This window comes from Suncus etruscus, chromosome 1 (assembly GCF_024139225.1).
Source record: "Suncus etruscus isolate mSunEtr1 chromosome 1, mSunEtr1.pri.cur, whole genome shotgun sequence".
NCBI lineage: Eukaryota > Metazoa > Chordata > Mammalia > Eulipotyphla > Soricidae > Suncus > Suncus etruscus.
The window spans coordinates 19,910,138-19,932,605 of record NC_064848.1 but is presented as its reverse complement, the minus strand read 5'-3'; the positions used below and the strand labels follow the sequence as shown (position 1 = coordinate 19,932,605).

The window sequence follows — 22,468 nt, the reverse complement described above, 5'->3', positions numbered from 1 at the left end:
AAGAAACAGAAAAGGCTAACTTCTAGAAGAATTAAAGTGAAGTAAAAGAAAAATTTGTACATTGGATAGTATAGTTGTTTTATCCTATTTCTTTATGTCAGTATTAGAAGATATCCATTCACTTTTCAGAAAAGTTAGCCCTTTGCCATGATTCCCTCTATTGCCTTGGTGTCACCTCAACATCTGTATCAGTTATGATTTTCTTTGCATATCATTCTTATCAACAATGACTGAAAGATTGACCCTATTTTTTATTTGGTTTTGGGCCATGGGTTACTCCTAGCTCAGTCTCATGAATCACTCCTGGCAGACTTGGGTACCATCTGGAATGTGGGGGATTGAACCTGGGTCAGCTATGTGCAAGGCAAATGCTTTAATAGCTGAAATATCTCTCTAACCCCAAATTGAACTTATTTTTCTCTAGAAATAAGAGTGAGAAAGTAGATAATTGGGGTTTGATTTGTTGGACACAGGGCCTCATTATGTGCTGATTATTGTTCTATGACAATAAATTCATCAGTGTCTATGCAAACATCAACTGCCACATACACACCTTTTAGATAGTATTTTTTATCTCTTATCTAAAAAAAGAGCTTGCTAAACTTTCTGCTATTGTATTAATGACTTTAATAAAGATACAATAATTCTCACAAATATACTTGCTACTTTTTCTTTCGTTTTACTTCTCTTCCATTTTATTTTTTATTTTTGCTTTTTTTTAATAACTGCTTTTTGCTTCATCTTGAGACAAATGTATTATGATGTTATGTCAACTATGTGATGCATTTTTTAAATAAAAAAATTTAAAAAAAGAATGTTCTATTCACAATCTAACCCAGAAAACCATTTTCCAGCAGAGTTTACCCTCTCCAGTGATGATTTACCTAGGAAATGGAAAACTGTTCCATATGACCTGCCAGTTTTATATTTTTTAAGTGCTCTAACCCACACCACCTGGGTCAGTTTTTCAACTGCAACCTAAGCATTGATCTTCAATGTGTGTGTGTGTGTGTGTGTGTGTGTGTGTGTGTGTGTATGTGTGTGTGTGTGTGTGTGAGTGTCTGTGTGATGGCCACTTCTGTGTCTGTTTAATGTCTGTCTGATTTGTACATAAAGTTTATCTGTGTTCTATATATTCCTGCCCCTTATTATCTATAATGCTTCCTTTCCCCCTCCCCTGCTTACCATTTTACAAATCCTTTTCTATTTTTTTGCTCTCTCACCCCTGATCTGTTATTTCTCCTATTTAAAACATTTTTACCTTCAGTTTTTTTTGGTTTTTTTTTTTTTTTTTTTTTTTTTTTTTTTTTTTTGGTTTTTGGTTTTTCGAGCCACACCCATTTGATGCTCAGGGGTTACTCCTGGCTAAGCACTCGGAAATTGCCCCTGGCTTGCGGGGACCATATGGGACACAGGGGATAGAACCATGGTCCATCCTTGGCTAGCACTTGCAAGGCAGACACCTTACCTCTAGCGCCATCTCACCGGCTCCTACCTTTAGTTCTTAACTCCCCAGGAAGTGGAATGTTCTTCCATCCCAACCAATGCCAACCAGCTCCCAAAGCAAAAAGATAACCTCCCAGTCTTCCTTGTTTCCGCCCACTGATTGTGGAAGCTGCTACCACTGCTGATGCACTAATTATCTCTTGGCAATCTTTTTCTCCCACCTCCCTTCTTTGTAAACTATTGCTTGCTACCAGGTTCTGCTTTTGAGAAACCCTCAGCTTGAGGATATTCCTTGATCCATGACTGTTGTGAGTCATTTTTAAGACCCCACAAGACCATGTCACAGCCTGAAGCTGCCTCAGACTATTTCAAAAGACTTAAAGGAAATATGCTTATTTTCTTCGTATATATCTTAGATGTGTATCTTTAATAGGTATAATTCTTATTGTGTATTTCCTTATGTGGTTTTCCCACCCTTTATTTTGGATTTGTTTAGTAGGAAATTTTAGTAGATGAGTTTCTCTTAGGTTCTGAGTTCATGTTAGCACCAAGTTATAGAGATATAGTTTAGCTTGTTATTTTTACCTCCATATCCACAAATAATATCCTGTTGCATTGTTCCTTTTTTCATAGGCACATTAAAATGGGGGAAATCTTGCATCTGGAAATAAGGTTTTATTTAATAGGTATAGAAATTCATAAGTTTTTTTGTTGCAGGGAGGCTTTTCAACCTAAACATTTGTCATAGTGACTTGACTTAGGCTTCAGTCGATTGGATACCAGCTGCTCACCACTAAACCTTGGATACCATCTTTGAAACAGGTATACTTTCTGCAACAACATCAGAAATTGAACTTCTAGTGGGGAAGGCCTTCATGCTGCCCTGGCACCAACATACTCCCAGGTGGGTTCATATTAAACCCTGACAACATGGAAATAGCAACAACTTTCATTCAGGGCAGTTTTTCCTGCCTCATTACCCAATGCGAGATAAAACCAGAAGATGCTCTGTGACACTGTGACTTCAACAAAGAGTATTTGCAAAAAAAAACAAGATCTCTAATTACTGAAGCCTGACTGTGATAACCAAGATTGAGGAGAACTTTTTCTGAAATCATGAAGAAAGACTTTGGGAGTCAAACAACTGAGTATGCACAGAGCTGTAGATGGTCTTTTTAAAATATATATAATTTTTACTTTAGCACCATGATTACAAAAATGATTGTAGTTAGGTTTTAGTCATAAAAAGGACACCCCCCCTTCACCAGTGCTACATTTCCAAGGTCCCCCAACTCCCTCTCTCCCACCTGTATTCGAGACAGGCATTCTACTTCCTAATTCATTGACACTGTCATGATAGTAGCCAGTGTAGTTATTTCTCTAACTGTACTCACTACTCTTTGAAGTGAGCTTCGTATTATGAGCCTATTCTTCCCGCCCTCATCTCTATGGCCTCTGGGCATTATTACAATAATGTCTTTTGTTTGCTTGTTTGTTTTTGGGTTACACCCGGCAGTGCTCAGGGGTTACTCCTGGCTCTACACTCAGAAATCCCTCCTGGCAGCTCTGGAAACCACATGGGATGCCGGGATTCGAATCACCGTCCTTCTGCATGCAAGGCAAATGCCCTATCTCATGCTATATCTCCAGCCCCACGTAATGTCTTTTATTTTTCTTAAAACCCATAGATGAGTGAGAATATTCGGTGTCTATCTCTCTCCCTCTGACTTTTCTCACTCAACATAATAATTTCCATGTTTATTCATGTATAAGAAAATGATTTCATCTCTCCAGACTGCTGCATAATATTCCAGTGTGAATGTATGACAGTTTTTTATAGAAATTCATCTGTTGAAGTGCATCTGAGTTGTGTCTAGATTCTGGCTGTTGTAAATGGTGCTGCAATAAATATAGATATAAAGAATGCATATTTGTATTATATTTTTGTGTTCCTAGCGTATATCCCTAGGAATGGTATAGATAGCTGAATCATATGGGAGCTCAATTTCCAGTTTTTTTGAGGAACCTCCATATAGTTTTCCAAAAAGGCTGGACTAGACGGCATTCTCATCAACAGTGAATAAGAGTTTCTATCTCTCCGCATCCCTACCAGCATTGATTGTTCTTGTTATTTGTGATGCATGACATTCTCTAGGATATGAATAGGTACCTCATTGTTGTTTTGATTTGCATCTCCCTAATGATTAGTGATGTGGAGCATTTTTTCATGTGCCTTTTGGCCATTTATATGTCTTCTTTGAGAAATTGTTCATTTCTTCTTCCTTTTTTGATGGGGTTATATTTTTTATTGTTAAGTTCTGTCAGTACCTTGTATATCTTAGATATTAACCCCTTATCTAATGGGTATTGTGTGAATAGTTTCTCCCATTCTGTGGGTAGCTTTTGTATCTTAGGCACTATTTCCTTTGAGAAGCAGAAAATTCTCAGCTTAATATAGTCCCATTTGTTTATTATTTATGTTTCCACTTGTTTGGAGAGTACTGTTTACTCCTTGAAAATGCCTTTAGTCTTAATGTCATGGAGTGTTTTACCTATATGTTGTTCTATATACCTTATAGTTTCAGGTCTGATATCCAGGTATTTAATACATTTGGATTTGACATTTATGCATGGTGTTAGTTGGAGGTGAGTTTGCTTTATTTATTAATTTTTTTTTTGCATGTGGCTGACCATTTGTCCCTACACCTCTTTTTGAAAAGGCTTTCCTTGCTCCATTTTGGATTTCTTGCCCCTTTATCAAAGATTAGTTGATTGTATGTCTGGAGAACATTCTCTGGAGACTTAAATCTATTCCACTAATCTGAGGGTCTGTATTTATTCCAATACAATGCTGTTTTAATGACTATTGCTTTGTAATACCATTTAAAGATTGAGGAAAGTGATAACTCCCGTATTCCTTTTCCAAAGAGTTGCTCTAGCTATTCAGAGGTGTTTATTGTTCCAAACAAAAGTCAGGAGTGTTTGATCAACTTCTTTCTGAGTCTAAAGTTTATATCATCTGATATTAATGTGGCCACTCCAGCTTTTTTAAGTAAATTTTTTGCTTGGATGATTTTCCTCCAACTTTTGATTTTGAGTCTGTTTGTTCTGACTATTCAGATGTATTTCTTCTAGGCAGAAAAATGTTGGATTCAGTTTTTTGATCCATTTTTTTCACTCTTTGCCTCTTACCTGATGCATTTAGCCCATTGATATTGAGAGAGATAATTGTCATGAGATTTAGTGCTATCTTTGTGTAGAAGTTTGTTGTGTCTGTTGGTCTGTCTATCCTAAAGTAAACCTTTCAGTTTTCTTTCAAGGCTGGTTTCGTTTCTGTAAAGTTTATGCGTTGTATGTTATTATTGAATCTATGTACACTTCCTTCAAACCTGAAACTGAAACTAGCTGGGTGCAGTATTCTAGACAAAGCATTCATTTCATTCAGTTTTTTCACTGTATTCCATCTGTGCCTTCTGGCCTTGAGGGTTTCTTGTGACAGGTCTGCTGTAACTTTTAAGGATGCTTCTTTGAGTGTAGATCTTTTTGATATTGTGGCTTTCAGTATTCTATTCCTATCTGTGGGATTTGTAATTGTGACTAGGCTGTGTCTTGATGTGCTTTTCTTTGGGTCTCTTTTAGCTGGTACTCTTTGGGAATGCATTATATTGTTGCATGCAGTCTTTATCTCTGGGAGCTTCTCTGCAATGATGTTCTTGACTGCTAATTTTTTTTTCTGGGGATTTTCTTCCTGTTTCTCTGGAACTCCAATAATTCTTATGTTGTTTTTGTTGAGTTTATCAAGGACTTCTATTTTCATCTGTTCACATTACTTAAGTATTTTTTCCATTGTCTGATAATTTGCTTTAAGGCTCTTTTTCAATTGATTCTGTTGTATGAAGTTGTTATGCATCTCATCTTTCAGCTCACTGATTCTGCCCTCAGCTGCTGCTATTCTGTTGGAGAGGCTTTCTATTTAGTTTTCATTTCATCCATTGAGTTTTTCAGACCTTGTATTCATTTTGAAGTTTTATGATTTTTTTTCACACTTGGCGTTGCTCAGGGGTAACTCCTGGCTGTCTGCTCAGAAATAGCTCTTTGCTGGCACGAGGGACCATATGGGACACCGGGATTCGAACCAACCACCTTTGGTCCTGGATCGGCTGCTTGCAAGGCAAACACCGCTGTGCTATTTCTCCAGGCCCGGAGTTTTATGATTTCTATCTTTATCATCTGTTCAGCTTGATCTATGCTTTCTTTTACTCAAAGAACTACTTTGAGTATCCTCCATATTTCTTCTCTAAACTCCTTTTCTGAGTCTAGCTAGGTAGTTGGGACTTTTCAGGTCATCAGAGCTGCCATCTTCATTCTCTATGCATTGTGTTGGTCTGTGTTGTTTCCCTATTGTCACACTTTTAGTGTGGTTATTTTTCTATGTGTTATAGTTGGGTTCATTGATTAGAAGATGTGCATGGCTGTGAAGAGAAGTGGATATGCTGTGCTCCTCTGCCTCCTCCCTTTGTGGGCGGAGAATGCCTACCTTGATAACATGGGCAGGGACTTTTTTCATTGAGGGCTTTCACAGCTGCACCCCAGAGGCAAGCAGGGGACAGGAAAGCAAGATGGCACAAAGCATGCACAGGCCATTTTAAAATGGCTCATTATATATATATATATATATAAAATATATTTATTTATTTATTTATTTTAAACACCTTGCTTACATACATGATTGTGTTTGAGTTTCAGTCATATTAAGAACACCACCCATCACCAGTGCAACATTCCCATCACCAATGTCCCAAATCTCCCTCCTCTACCCAACCCCCGCCTGTACTCTAGACAGGCTTTCTATTTCCCTCATACATTCTCATTATTAGGATAGTTCAAAATGTAGTTATTTTTCTAACTTTTTTTATTTTTTATTATTTTTATTATTATTTATTATTTTATTTATTATTATTTTATTATTATATTATATTATTATTATTATAATTTTTATTATTGCAAGAGTGTCTTTCATTTTTCTTAAAACCCATAGATGAGTGAAACCATTCTGTGTTTTTCTCTCTCTCTCTCTGACTTATTTCATTCAGCATAATAGATTCCGTGTACATCCATCCAAAGGTAAATTTCATGACTTCATTTCTCCTGACAGCTGCATAATATTCCATTGTGTATATGTATCACAGTTCCTTTAAAATGGCTCATTTTTTGCCAAGGCACATGGCAAGAATTATCATGGGTAGAGACCACTTACCTTGATGGCATGGGCAGAGATGTTTTTCGCTTGGGGCTTTCATGTCTGCATCCCGGAGGCAAGCAGGGCACAGGAAAGCAAGCAGGTGCAAAGCAAGCAGTGGCAATTTTAAAATGGCTCCTTTTTTCTAAGGCACATAGCAGGAATCTGTAGATTCCTTCATGGGTAGGGGCACCCTGTTTATTTTTTCTGTTTTCCCTAACTTTTGCTGCAGCTATTCAGAAAACTTCCACCACTTTTATATCTTTTAGATAAGGGCTCCTGCCTTTTTCACAGAATTTGGGATACAAATTACTTCATATTTTTGCATTTTTCTATAAAATTAAGAAGCGAGGTATAAAAGGATAGGGCCAGGGACCAAGTGGTTTGAGATGCATTGGTGGAGAAAAAAATATCCAAGCCAAAGAAAACTGGAGCAAAGTAAACTAGCGAAAATATAATAGAACAAGAGACCCAAACTATAACAATCTAAACTTAAAATGGGCCTGTTATACTGGCAGTCTATTGGGCAAAGAGTGGTGGTTTAGTATGCACTCTGGGAATACTAGTTGTGGGATTGGCTCTGATTCATTGTATGTCTGAAATCCAACTGTGATGGACTTTGTAAATCACAATGGTTTCAATAAAGTAAAATTTAAAATATCATGAATACACCAGCTGCATATCTGAAAATGGCACAAAAGCCATAATATAGCTACAGAGCTTGGAATTCCTGGACTGTACACTTGCATATGAATAATAACTCTATTTATTTCGGTATGAACATACCAATTTAGATGTACAGATGAATTCAAAGTTACTTAATGTTCAGAATCAAGACAAACAACAAAAAATTAACTAGCAATAAATCATTTTAAAAAACCTTCTGGCAACAATTTAACAACCTCACTTTAAAAAGCATAATTTTTTTACAAATTTTTTTGCACTACTTAAAATTAATTTTTATTAGCACTTACCTGTAAACAAGAAAAATAAAATATATTATCTCTTTTTTTTTTTTTTTTTTTTTTTTTTGGTTTTTGGGCCACACCCGGTAACGCTCAGGGGTTACTCCTGGCTATGTGCTCAGAAGTTTGCTCCTGGCTTGGGGGACCATATGGGACACCGGGGGATCGAACCGCGGTCCGTCCAAGGTTAGCGCAGGCAAGGCAGGCACCTTACCTTTAGCGCCACCGCCCGGCCCCAAAATATATTATCTCATGCCTACTTAGGGGCTTGGTATTGAGTGGGGACTTGGATATAATGATGGAGGAAATTTTACATTGGTGGTGGGCTTGGTCTTGAAACAAATGCATCATGAAGCAGCCATGCAATTCATGGTCTTTAAATAAAGCAATATATTTAAATTAGGAGTGAGGAGAAGAGAGAGTTGAACGTTTTCTTAACACTGTCATGACTTTATTCAAAACACAAAAGTATTAACTTCAAAGATTTTAAAAAAGAGTTTTGATGAATTTAACACTATATACATACTACCTTACAAAGAGCATTTTTAAATGTCTTTAAATAGGACCAAAACCAAAATAGGTTAAAATAAGACCAAAAACTTCTACAAAACATAAAACCCAATCTTACTTATTTGCATAAAAATACCACCCACAAGCTAAACAAATCTTTAAAAGTTATCTGGAGGTTCTAAATATTTGTTTTCCAAACAAAAATCTGTTAAATTGCATAACATCATGATTGATAAAGTTAATGGTTAGATTTAACAAAAGTAATTCATAATTTGTCGATGCTATAGATAATAATTTCTATATCTCCAATAGGGGCAATCCAGTAGGCTCGTCAGATGAAATTTCTGAATTTTTCTGATGTGAAGAACTGGTAACCCTACAGAATTTCATTAGAAGGTCTGCTGCGGAAGCTTTACCCCTGCACAGAAAGTTGAGCAATTCTAAAAAGATACTTCTGAAATTCATGCCATGGTACTGACATTACATCCCCTTCACATTATTTGGCCTAAATATTATTTCTCCCTTGTATATTTTTTAATTTTTATTTTGATCATAGTGGCTAACATATCTTTCACATTAGTATTTTAGGCACATATTAACACTGAACCAGGGGAATACCCACCACCAAATTTGTCCTCCCCCTTCCCCATTCCCCTTCTGCAACCCATATCCCCTACAATCACCCCCCCCCCAGGCTGCTAGAGTAGGTGGTCCCCTCTTTGTCTAGCTTAGTATCAGTGATCATACATCTGTTTGGTCTTGGTGCCCTCCCTTGTTTCTCCCTCTATTTGAGAGGCTAAGCTAGATAAATCGAGTTATGTGGTTTTGTTTGAGGGAAAGAACGGCAATAGAATGGGGAAAAGATTAAGTAAAAAAAAAATAAATAAATTTAAAAATATACTGAAAATGGGTGTAATACTTCTAGTGGCTATCTGCCTCAGTTTGAGAGAGGACATGAAAAAGGTAATTGAAACACCATAACAATACAAAAATAAACGTCAAATTAAATATCCAGTGAGCCCTACAGCAATAAAGAGAAGCACCACACAATAGTCTCGGTTCTGAATTCAAATCATGCCGGAGTGCAAAAAGAAGGAGAAAGATAAGATAAAATAACATAAAAATAGAAAAGGAGGCATCAACTTCAATATCTATACCAAAATAAAGACATCAAAGAAAAATCAATCAATCAATATATATGTGGAAAAATGATTATTTTGTGCTTTTTTTCTTTTTCCCCCTGCATAGGCACATTAATTATTGGGGATATTATAGAGGGAATTCCCTTGGCCTAGGAGATACAGTGTTTCTCCATCCCTGAAGTATACTGTCATGGGATTAACTATAGACTCCTTGCATGATCATTTACTCTCCCCTTGGTGCTTTCGTGGTGTATGGAAGACTTCTGCTTCGTCATGGATGGTAAAATCAGTCCTCTGTATCTAGAGATCTTGTTGGATGTGCAGCTCAAGGAATGGAGCTTATGATGAAGGCTTTCTTTGTGGTTCTAGCAGTTCTGCTTCTTCAGTGTCATTTTAATTCATCTTCTGTAGTTGGTGTTCTTGGTCATTATGTTGTTCCTAGGATGGAGCCTGGGACAGAGTCTTTTGTTGTTTCTGGAAGACCCGTTCACTTGCGGTTGTCTCAGTCAGACCTCTGGAATTGGATATCTTGTTTGTTGAACAGATTGGAGACCAAAAGCTAGGTTAGAGCTTTTTGTTGTGTTGTTGTTGGTCTTGGGATGCGTACTGTCTAGTCCTGGTTGTAACAACCAGTCATCTGTATATAGCAATCTTGGTTTTTGCAAAGATCAAAGAGTCTTCTGATTTTGTCTTATCGTTGGCTGGTGAGGAAGGATAACTTGCTCTTAGATCTAGTTGTTCCCATTTTCTCGTTGTCAGGTTATCAATTTAGAACTGGTGAATGTTGGCGTCAGAGCAGTATTATGAATGCCCTGGAGGGGACTTGGTTCCTGGAGCTGTTGTGGAGAACTGTCGTTTCTATGTCTGGGATCCAGGAGTCAAGGCTGGACGGTCAGTGCCTATTTCCCTGGAGTCTAGTTTGGTGCCCCATGACATACATTCAGGGTGGGAGATGTCCCTGTGTTGTAAAAAAGTATAAGTTCTTATCCCTAGTAGATAAGAGCTTGATTTTACAGGTAAAATTTCCCCTATTTTTAATATGCCTTTGCAGGAAGAAGTGGTGTACATTATATTGCTAGTGGATTTGGGAGTGAAGAGAGAAGAAAACAGACCCATGACAAAAACTAAAAATATATATGCTCAGATATATCTAGAAAAAAAAGTTTCTTAAAAACTCTTTTTTAAAAAAAGGATTAAATAAAAGACATAATTAAAGGAATAAAGTGGGCCCGGGAGGGATAGCATGGAGGCAAGGCATCTGTCCTTCCTGTAGAAGGACAGTGGCTCACATCCTGGCATCCCACATGGTCCCCCATGCCAACCAGGGGCAACTTCCGAGCACAGAGCCAGGAGCACCCTCCGAGCTCAGCCAGCTGTGACCCCAAAAGAAGCACAAAACAAATCAAATCAAAAAACAAAAAGTAGAACAAAACAAAACGAAAATGAAAAAGAAAAAGGAAAAAACAAACAAGGGGGAAAAGAAAAAAGAAAAAGGGAGAAAGTGATAATTTGGGGGAGAAACAGTATAAGAGGTAGTGTTATATAGGTCTATACTTATGATGATAGTATAGGCTTCCCCATTGTCTTTTGAGATTTCCTCGTGAGGTGTGGGCTCCTGGCAGGAAGGTCTTGGGTAGAGTTCTTGCAATGGGAGTCCTTTTGGAGCTTATCCGTTATTAAGCCACAGTCCACAATAGGGAAAGGTGATTAGGAGGGCCACACTGCATGAGTCAGTCGGGGTGTTGGTTGTATTTTCTTGCCAGGAACGAGGTGTGAGCTTGAGTGGTTGTCTCTTCACTTGGGAACTGGGTACTACTTCGTTGGTATAGGAGGTTGGTCTTGATGCCTAGTGGGTTAAGAACTGAAGGTGAAGAGTTATAACATGGTGGGGATATTGGGGATTGGATTAAGGTGTGAAGGGATAGTCAGGCTTCTGAGGGGGGGAGAGGGGATAGTACATGGGAAGGGTTATATAGAGTATAGGTATGGATTTTTTGTGGTTTAGGTTTGTCTCTTAAGGATGATTTCTATCTCTGTGTGCTCCTGCCCCCATATAAACATATAGAAGTTAGCTTTGGTATATATTAATGTAGAGAGGTGGGGAGGGCAAGAGATACGCTGAGTACAGAAAGATAGGTAGGTATAGTACTTGTAAGGAAAGGAAACTAATAGATCAACTTTTGGATATGTATAGGTTTCGTGTCTCGAGCACTAACCATTGTGTTAGTGAGGTCTATCTATATAGGTTTTACCCTTTGCAGTATTGTCCGCAGCACCCTTTATATCAGCTTTCTTTCCTTTCCTATAGAGGAGGTAACCGTGTGGTTTTTATTTGACCTGGATTGAATTGATGGTAATGAGAAGAAGGTGAAAGAAGAGGGAGACAAGAAAAGGGAAAACAAAACAGAACAAATCAAACAATTAAACAACAACAACAACAAAAATATGAAGTAATGAGAAGAGAGGGTAAAAGAGCAAGGGCATGTTAGTTTGTTTGAACGTGTTTGGTGCTTAGGCCCTGTAGTAAAAAATCTGTAGGTCACGGTTCTTGCTTCGGTGGTCTGGCTGGTCATGCCTTCAAGTCCTAAAAGAAGGCATAATCTAGAGATAAAGTGTATGTTAAAGAGTTGTATCAGACATTTTCATAATGCAAGCTGAGTATGGTGCCTCCTGTGACTCAGCACTGAGGTACCACTGTAGGATGTTCACCCTTTGTATCCAGGAACCCCTATGGGCAGAAAAACTGAGAGGTTATTTTAAATGTGGTAAGGTTAAGGCATTCAACCATAATGTTTTGAAATGTTTCCACTGGCGTCAATAATTTCCCATCATAATCTTTACCTGTATTCCTGTATAAGATCCCTAGTAAATTATTATGAGCCTTTGTAGTAAAATGATAATTTCATACCTGTTCTCTCTACGCTGCTGTTTCTGCTGTTGCTGGTTTATGATATAAAAAAATATGGAACGCTTCATGAATTTGCGTGTCATCCTTGCGCAGGGGCCATGCTAATCTTCTCTGTATCGTTCCAATTTTAGTATATGTGCTGCTGAAGAGAGCACACTCCCTTGTATATTTACTGGCCAAAATATGGCTTCAAACAAATTCTTTTTCCCAAAGAGTTTTCAGTACCTCCTCAAAAAAAAAAAAAAAAAAAAAAAAGAAAAAGAAAAAGAAAAAAAAAAAAGTCTTTTGGACCGCGGTTCGATCCCCCGCGTCCCATATGGTCCCCTCAAGCCAGGGGCAATTTCTGAGCATGTAGCCAAGAGTAACCCCTGAGCATCAAACGGGCGTGGCCCGAAAAACCAAAAAAAAACTTCTCTCTGTTATTCCCATTTACATCAAAAAGCCTGGTCAGGAACTTAGCTCATCAAAACTCCTAGCCAGGTACAAATTTTCCTTTTCTTTTCCTGGCTCTCTTTAACCCAAAAACAACCTTTCCCTACTAGGCTCAAGAGCCTGTCAGACTGGTTTTGCTCTTAAATATAGGCCAACCAATTTCCACTTATTATATCCTAACTTTCGCCCTTCTATCTCAGGACTTTTCAAATAGATCCTTTTCACTTGAGCTGCCTATTCAGTTAATTTGTTATGTATATCCAACAGGCCTGCTGCTAATGTTTCTGTTTTTATGCTCTTTGTCAATGCAGAAATTCCTTTCATGCTTAAGACTGTCATTTTTCCCTTTGAATACTCCTAGCATGGAGATTAAGTTTGTAACATGCTTGCCAGACGTGTTTTCCCATACATTTATTGTGTTCCTGATATTCTTCATATTATTTCTTCATATCATTTCTTCATATTATTTCACTGCCAGTCCGTGTTTTACCCACTTCCCTGAAGTAGGATTCATTAAAGTCCACTGGAGCTGCAGGACAGAAGCTGCCTACAGCAATAATCAATCTGGCATACGCTGCAATGAGAATACTTAGGACTGAAATTTGGATTTCAACATGGAAACTATTATTTTGAGTGAAATAAGATGGCGAGAGAGAGACACACACACAAAATAGTCTCACTTATCTATGGGTTTTAAGAAAAATAAGACATTATTGTAATATATATATATATATATATATATAATTTTGAGAAAAAAAACTCACCAAACTTGGATTTCAGTTGGTTAAAAGGAATAAAATGTCAGGTTTCCTCCCACTAAATGTATCCAAGAATCTTGCATTCAGTTTGTTGTGTATCTATTTTATTATCTATAAATGACTGCATAGTTTTTACTTTAAACCCCCAAGTCCTTGGGGTTGGAGGATAGCACAGTGATGGGGCATTTACCTTGCATGCACTGACCTGTGAGGGATCCAGTTCGATTCCTGGCATTCTATATGGTCCCCCAGCCCACCAGGGGCAATTTCTGACTGCAGAGCCAGGAGTAATCCCTGAGCACCTCTAGGTGTGGCCCAACAATCAATAAAGTTATAAAAAAATCCCCATGACTAAATAAGAAGTATATTTAGTAATTTATATGTGTTCCAATGTGGAAGGATAACTTCACTAGTTGACCAGTGTCAACTTAACTTGACACTAACTTTAACAGAAATTAAAAATAAAATATTTAGATGCCAAAATTCGAAAGCCTTGACTATGGAGCCACCACACAAGTTGGATTTATCTTCCCATAATTCTTTGCAATGTACATTCAGGAGCCATGTAAGGAAACACACACACTAATCCTAAATAACTGTTTTTAAATGCTCGTTTACTTGAAGTTTTAATGATTTAACTTCAAATATTTTTCTAACTGTTCAATATATTCCAATGAAATGTTTTCTCTGATAATGTTATCAATGGGCAATCTTTCCTAATTGTGATAAGCGCCATAAATCTATTATCCCACTGATAATCTGTACATAAATCTAACCCAAAAATATTCACCAAGAAAGCAGTTTATCATGTAAAATGGCACTGGTAATAACATATACATCTCAGACACTCCATTTCTTAGATTTGATTCAATTAAAACTGAGATAGATATGAAAATAATGGTTGAGGCATAATATTTTCCTGGGCTTCCACAAGTTCCTAAAAAATTTCTTTTAGTGAAAGAAAGGGAAGTAATCATAAAGGAATTGATGAGCTTCTTTGGGAAAACAAAGAAAACATACTTAGAAACAAAATGACCATTGGAATATGCTCTTTGGCTTGGAGAAGAGCTGAATGTTTTTTCTGAACTTAGCAGAAGTAATCTTTCCTTCAAAAATAAAATCTTATTAGCCACCTAGTTATAAGATTTCAGAAGCCTCCACAAAATCCCAAACTAGAACAGACTCTTTCTTATCTATTCTGTGCTTATATCAGTTTCTAAGAAATTGACAAAAAACCAAAACAAAACACCCTAATAATCTTGGACAACATGCTCCCTCAAAAAAGTATTGCTTGCTTCAAACTAAATTGCTCTGGGTTATTCTCTAAAAAAATATCTAACTTATCATTCAAGAAACTCATACTTCAGCCAATTATAATTTCTGTTAATTTTTTTGATTTCTGTTAATTTACAAATAACTTTAAATCCTTATACAGGAAATGTACCATACTATATCTTTGTAAAAGGTTAATGTTTTCATTCTGGGCTAAAAATTACTATTACAATAACCCAGAATTAGAAAAATTAAGATTCCAAATAAGCTGCTAGGGAATTTCACAATGCAGTCAATGGAAATTTTTCTCTACATGCAAATGATCATTAACAGATTATTAAATCTTATTTGGAATGATAAAGCAAAAATAGTAAAACCAAGCTTTTCCTAGAAAATGTTACACATTATTGTCGGTAGCTATTTATGCATGAAGTAAGTTATCACTCCTCTGTATACCCCAAGATCCATAGGACACTGAGCCTTTCACTGGAAGTCATCTTCCTCTCCATTGTCCTCAATATCCCGTTTCCTCTCGAAAACCTTCTTCCTTATCTTGTTTCCCTTCTTTAACATAGTCACCATTATCTTCTTCATCCTGAATTTCTTCTTTCATTAAATATGAGAGGTCCACTTCTTCTCCCTCTCCCAGTTCCGAGCTTGCTGTCGTTATCGTGGTCATCATCCTCTTCATCATCCTCTTCCTCACATCCATATCCAGGGCCAGCTTCGTCTTCTTCCTTTCCCTCATCTTTGTCTCCATCCTCCTCCTCCTTCTCTTCCTCCTCCTTTGTGTCTGGAGCTTTATTATCCTCCTGATGAAATCCATCTAAGTGTGTGATTTGCTGCAGCAGTTCAAAAATACTTTCTCTATAATCATCCAGGTTTCTAATCTCACAGTTAAACAAATCAAGACTTTTTAAATTTTTCAGATTTTGCAAGAGCTTCCACTGTGCTGAGATCTTTGATTTTGTTGCCACTAAGATTAAGGTAAATGAGCTCTGCCAGGACTTCTAAGCCTCCAGAAAGCATTCCTGCGCACGCAAACACACCTGCGCGCGCACACACACACACACACACACACACACACACACACACACACACACACACACACACACACACACACACACAGTTCCTTCCCCTTCAATGGCTGCTTGGACTCAGAGTCCAAATTTAAAGTAAATTTAAATTAAGTTTAAAGTAAAATCTGAGTAGGTCTATAAAACTACTGAGTGTGTTTTATCCTAAGAAGAAAATATTTGCTTTATATGAAAATATTATGTTACAGATAATGCTTAAATGTCTGTATTAAAAGTAAAATATTGGAATAAACATCTTTACAGATTTTAAAATATCACCTAGACATAGAATATTCAATATGAAACATCAATTCATTACCGAGCAAGTATAAAACCCTTGGCAACCTATATATAAAGAGAACACTCCTTAATTTTAAATAAATCTATTTATGTCTTCCTTAAGCTATTTTCAGGTGCAAGACAGTTAGAGAATTGGTTCAAATACACTTTTGTTCCAGCAATCACAATAACAAAAAATGGAAGATTATAAGAAAAGTTGTGAAATGGCTTAAAATTTTTTGGAGGAAGAGGTGAGCACACCTGGAAGTGCTCAAGTCGAATTCTTGGCATTGTACTCCTGGAAGTGCTCAAGGGCGATAGGAGGTGCCAGTGATGAATGGGACTGGTTGCATGTAAGGCAATTACCCCTGCCGCTGTATCTTTCCAATATATAATGGAATTTACAGAGGTGTTTATTGAGTAGATTATTGAATGCAAACCTGAAGTTTTGTTTTGAAGAAAGGACAGGGTCAAGAGATGATGCTTAATTTGTACTCAGCAAACCTGGGTTTGAATCCTACACTAAATATGGGTACCAATCCCACAAGGAGTGATCCCTGGGAGCAGAGCCAGGAATAAGTCTTAAGCACTCTGAGTGTGGGCCAACAACTATGATGCTAATTTAAAAAGGCAATTTTTTTTTTTTTTTGGTTTTTGGGTCACACCCAGCACACTCAGGAATTACTCCTGGCTCTATGCTCAGAAATTGCCTCTGGCAGGGATGGGGGACCACATGGGATACCAGGATTCGAACCACTGTCCTTCTGCATGGAAGGCAAACGCCATATCTTCATGCTATCTCGCCGGTCCTGCAAAATGGTTTTTAATGATAAAATAAATACTGTCATGCAATGTTGAGACAATATTTTTGATAAGATCAATCTTGAGACAAATGAAACCACCAAAGTCTCTGTTGGGTCATGTTTAGTGTCTGTGCCGGTTTTCCTCTGGCTTGTCTGTCTGTTACTTCTGTTCATTTGTGCCTTTGAAAATTTACTTCTGTGTGTGTATACAGTGTGTGTGTGTGTGTTTGTGTCTGTGTGTGTGTGTGTGCCTACTGTGTAAATGTCTTTGTAATGTTAGAAAATGTTTTTATTAAAAAGGTAGTTTTTCTTACACAGAGATTCTAAATGTTTGAATGAAATAATACAGCAATGTTTCTAAATGAAGTTTTAACATATCTATTGCTTATTTTATTTGAAAACAGAAACCTGATAGAAAAAAAATAATTTAATTATTTATAGATAATTATAGTAAATATTTGATTTTTCATATTAACTAGTATTATAGAAATGGTCATATGCAATGGTCTCTTTTGCTATTAACATTAACTTGTTAAAATTTCTCATAAACTTTTTTTGTGGGTATGTTCTGGGGTATGTTCAGTGTCTTAACCATTATCAGACATATGCAAGGTAAGCATATTAATCTTGGTGCTATTTCTCTACACAATAGAAGCTCCTATTTCTCTACACAGTAGATGCTTCTAAAGAAGTTTCTACTGTTAGGGAGCTTGTCATGCCTTGAAGTGAATATGTTGTATAAAAAAACTATTAGGCGATTTTTTTTACATAAAAATGAAGTTTGCTTCTCATTAAGTCAACAATGAGTGCAGGTTTTTTGTAATGATTTGAGGAGAGAATCTGAATAAATGGGAACCTTGGCACCATAATTTCCGGCGTATAAGACGACTTTTGAAACAAAAAAAACATCAACCGAAAATCGGGGGTCATCTTATACGCCAAGTATATCCTGAAAAATGTTTCAATATGCCACTAAATGGGAAAAAAAATCAGACCGCAGAGTTTCCTAATCTCTTTCTTGGGGGCTCCCAAACAGTACTCAGGAGCTCTGGGGGCCACACCTGGCAAAACCCAGCTAACCGTGTTGGTGGTTCAGTGCTAGGGTCTGAGGATGGGGTGTTGTTTGGTTCATGTAGTGGGGGAGATTAACTGACGCCACCAGGGAATTGCCAGAAAAGGTGCCTATGATAAGGGACCAATCACTGCAAGGCTGCTCAGACCGCCTCACTAACTCAGCCAATCCAAGCAGGCTTTTGATGTATGCAAATTAGACAATGTTCTGAACCCGAATCTACACTGTAAAAAAAGCCTGTTCAGATTGGCCAGAGTCAGAGAGGAAGTCTATGACAGTAGAACCTTTGAACCTTTGCTTGTTGTGATTGGCTCACTGTGGTACATACAGTTGCAGCACAGGATCGTTCTGTCTGATGAAGCGAATATAGGCCTAAACCTATGTTTCAACTGCAAAATTAGGGGGTCGTCTTATACGCCGGAAAATACGGTATTTCTATAACTCCTAGTTCTTTGTAGTCAATCCATTTATCATTATCCCCTTTGACTCTAATATCATTTACTTGATTTTTGTGCTGGAGAGCCTGAGCACTTATAAATTACACCTCTGTCCAAGAGAAAGGTTAAGCCTTAGAGCAACTTATAAAAAGAATTCAGTCCTCAAAATGGTAACAAATAACAACAGCACCTATGTGACTAAAATAATTTGTGAACATCAGATCTATAATTACTAATAACATCTACATCTAGAGAAGAAATTATAAGTCACTTGCATTATCCATTCTGGAAATTTTCTTTAAAAAATTTATTGTATCTCCAGTTAGCCTTAGAAAAAATATAATGCCTTTTTCATGATTTAATCTGACTTTTTGCTCATGAGACATGTTCCAATGTCACTGGAATACAAATATTCTAACTGACCATGTTGCTCAATTCCATGCAATAGAACTGAATAAAAACTTGGATTTAAAGGTCAGCTTTAAAACATGCATAGTAAATTCACTGACAAAAAGCTATCGCAACAACTTTCTGCACCATTTTTCCTCCTCTCATTATTCATGTTGGCTCTTCTGAATTTTAAGGAGACCAAATGAAAAAATAGAATGTCTAGATACTTTGGTTCTAGAATATGTTTTTTTCGTGATTAGGGAATGAGAGGTAGAGTGGAATCTATTTCCTAAATTAATAAAGTTGCACTAAATGATTAAATAGGTACCACTTCCTATAATACAAAATAAAAACTATTTTCCTAGAAAAACACCTATATTTTTCATGAAGCTATAGAAAACTTTGAATAGAATTCAAGCATTCTATAACTATTTGCTGAGTATTTGAGTTGATTAAGGTAGCATGAATATAAGCTGTTATAAAAGAGCTCTTTGAGTTAAAATATTTGTGCCAATAATTAAAAAATATCTAATTATCACTGTTTTTTGTTAGTAAAGAACAGTGGATTAAATCATACATAATATTTAACAAGGGAAATTCAATTTTTAGGTATCCATGAATGGTTTTTAGAATCCTCAGGTTCAATTTAATGTAAAAGATTTACTTTGTGGGAAAGGTATATGTGAACACAAAGAAAATATAAAGATTGTATGTTTGGTCTGTAAGTACTAGCAAATATATAATCCTTCCCTCATCCTTTCCTTTGTTTTGGCTCTGGTTATCGTGACTCTAGTCACACACTTGGCTGCTGTGTGATTGACACCAGGTATCATCACTGGCACCATGCTTGAAGTGTGGAGTGATGTTGAGCTCTTTGCCTCATAACTGCAAGGGAGGCACTCTTAACACTTAGTCACATACCATGTACTCTTGACTATCATCGACTCTACTTAAGATAATTTTTTGAATCTCCAGTTAAAGAATTTCAACAAAAAACAAAAGAACAAAATTTCAATTAAAACATTCTTTGTTGACCTCTTAATTCACTATTTTCCCCAGAATCAGGACACTCAAATCCATTTTGTTTTATTTATTTATTGTTTTTGGACCACATCCAGCACGCTCGAAAATTACTCCTGAATATTTGCCCAGAAATTGCTCCTGACAGGCTCGAAGGACCACTTGGGATGCCGGGGATCAAACCCAGGTCGGCAGCATGCCAGGCAAATGTGCTATCTCTAAGGCCCCTCTTTGTTTTATTTTTACCTGGAGTCTTTTAGTCCACTTCAGTCTCCTACTTGCTTCATTTCAAATTCTTTGGCCTTTAGATTTTCCTGTATTTGTCACTGTCTATATTTTGCCTTCACTTGCCATGACTGCAAGTCAACTGGCTCTGCATATATTACTTCTTCCTTCGGACTATGAGTGAGCAAATAAAAGACCAGGTCTATGAAACTGAGGACCAGAACATTCTTGGGACAAAGGCACCCATGCAAGGGAAGTTTTAACATATTAACTTAAGTCTTTGAGAGTTAGGTGTCACAGAAGGAAAGAAAATCATATTTCTTGGTTGAGGGAGGCCATGCAGTACTTTGCTGGGGCCAGGGTTCAAGAGGGTAGGTTAATAAATGCTAGTGGCATTCTCCATAAATGTTTTGCACACCTGCATTGTCAAGGTTCTATCTTAAGATAGTAGATAAAGTAGATAAGAAATAAAAAATTCATGTTCCCAAAGGACTTACTGTATATACTCAAGTATAAGCCGAGTTTTTTCGGCACAAAACTTGTGCCGAACTCAGGTTATACTCGGATCATACAGGTTATTTGATTTGTTGCACTTGCACTGAATCAAATGCACATAGTCTCCAGTCATCTTTTGCTGTCTGCTGGAGGGGGCGGTGCTTCAGCTGAGTCCACAAGTCTAGGCTGAGCTGAAGAGATAGGTTGCTGAACTGAACTGTATGCCACTGAACTATTTAACCCACAATATTCTGCTCTTTGTCTGAGCCCAACAGCAGTGATGATATCTGTGAACACAGTGATGATGACAATGTCTATGCTTGTTTGGGATAAAAGCTCAAGTCAAAACCAGGGCACAGAGATTGTATAGCTTGTCAGTTTTTACCCCCATTGCACCAACAATATAATATGGCATTATTCCTTTTTACACAGGCACACTAAAAATGGAGAAATCTTATGTATGGAAACAAGTTCTTATATAATAGGGGTAAGAACCCATACATTTTATAATACAGGGGTGCCATCCACCCTGAACATTTGTCACGGGAACTTGATTTGAACCTCGTGATCGGACAACAATTGTCCAACCCCAAACCACAACCCTAGAACTGGCACGGTTCCCTGCAGCAGCACCAGGAAATAAACTCCCCCTGGGGAGTCCCTAATATGACTCCCATGACAACTTGTGCCAGGGTAGGTTCATACAACACTGTGACGGTAAGGAAACAGCAACAACTTGATCTAAGGGCAAGTTGCCCTACCTCACCACCTAACGGTGAAATAAAATCAGAAGACACTCTGTCCTAGAATCTGTGAAAAAACCAAGATCACTATTTACAGAAGACTGACAACAACTGCCACTGAGTAGAACTTTTCCTGGGACCATAAAGAAATACTCTATCCTAGACTCAGTCCTAAGTCTGTGCAAAAATCAAGATCTCTAATTATAAAGGACTGACTTTGACAGCCATGACTGAGCAGATTGTTTCTTGGCACAAAAAAGAAAAACCTTGGGGTTTGACAAAGAACATGTCCAGAACCTGTAGTTGGTTCCAGTATGCTTCAAGGGCATAGACAAGTGTATCTCTTAGGCCAAGGAAATTTCCTTTCTAATTTCTCCAATACTTACTGTGCCTATACAAAAAGAAAAAAAAAAACAACAAAAAACCCCCAAACAAACAAAAAACCCCCCAAAGACAAAAACAACCCCCCAAAACAAACAGACAAACAAAAAACACATCAGCTCCCTCCCCCCCCCCCCGCTTTCTTTCTTTTTCTTTTAAATCTATATTTATAGCTTCTAGACAGGGGCTCCTGCCCACTTTTTATTTTTTAATAGAACCGTAGAACATGAATCATCTTGTTCTGCCTCATATTTCTATGTCCTCCTACAAATTGAGAAAAACAAAATAGATGGTACCAGGGGCAAAGAAGTCTCATGGGCATTGAAATAAAAAATGATCAGACCTAAATACCCAGCCCCAAATAAATGACAATACATTCAAGAAACCCAAACTACAACAAACTATACACAAAAGGGACACGTTAGTCCAGGGGACTAAGCATGAGATAAGGGATGCATGCTGGGGACAGTGGCAGAGGGAAGTCAACACTGGTGGTAGGAATTGCCCTAATTCACTGTCACTATGTACCTTAAATATAACTATGAAAGGCTTGTAATTCACATTGGTCTCAAGAAAAATTATTTAAAAAAAACTACCACAAATGTGTACATTGATAAGTGAATATTTTTATTTGACATGTGGATTCAATGTTACAGGTATGACAAATGAAATCTAATAATCAGCTGTCACAATTGCCTGCCAGTTCCACTGATCCCACCAGGGTTTCCACTCATATGACAGTCTGACCCTCCCTTGTAGCACCAGAACAAAATAAAATGAACTGCTGGTCCCTCTGCTTAAACCTCTATGGCCTTGCCTGCTTGAACAGGATTCTGGGTAGGCTGTCCCGACCTTGTGGGCTATATGGCAACATT

The 22,468-nt window shown here is 37.4% G+C and overlaps 1 non-coding gene and 1 pseudogene across 1 annotated transcript; both read right to left on the bottom strand.

Annotated features, from left to right (window-relative positions):
• Positions 1 to 12,258: 12,258 nt before the first annotated feature.
• LOC125995897 (U6 spliceosomal RNA) lies at positions 12,259 to 12,365 on the bottom strand. Its single transcript, XR_007491182.1, has one exon. It is a non-coding gene; the product is annotated as a U6 spliceosomal RNA (small nuclear RNA).
• Positions 12,366 to 15,094: 2,729 nt separating this feature from the next.
• On the bottom strand, positions 15,095 to 15,701 carry LOC126023854 (acidic leucine-rich nuclear phosphoprotein 32 family member E-like; annotated as a pseudogene).
• Positions 15,702 to 22,468: the final 6,767 nt, after the last annotated feature.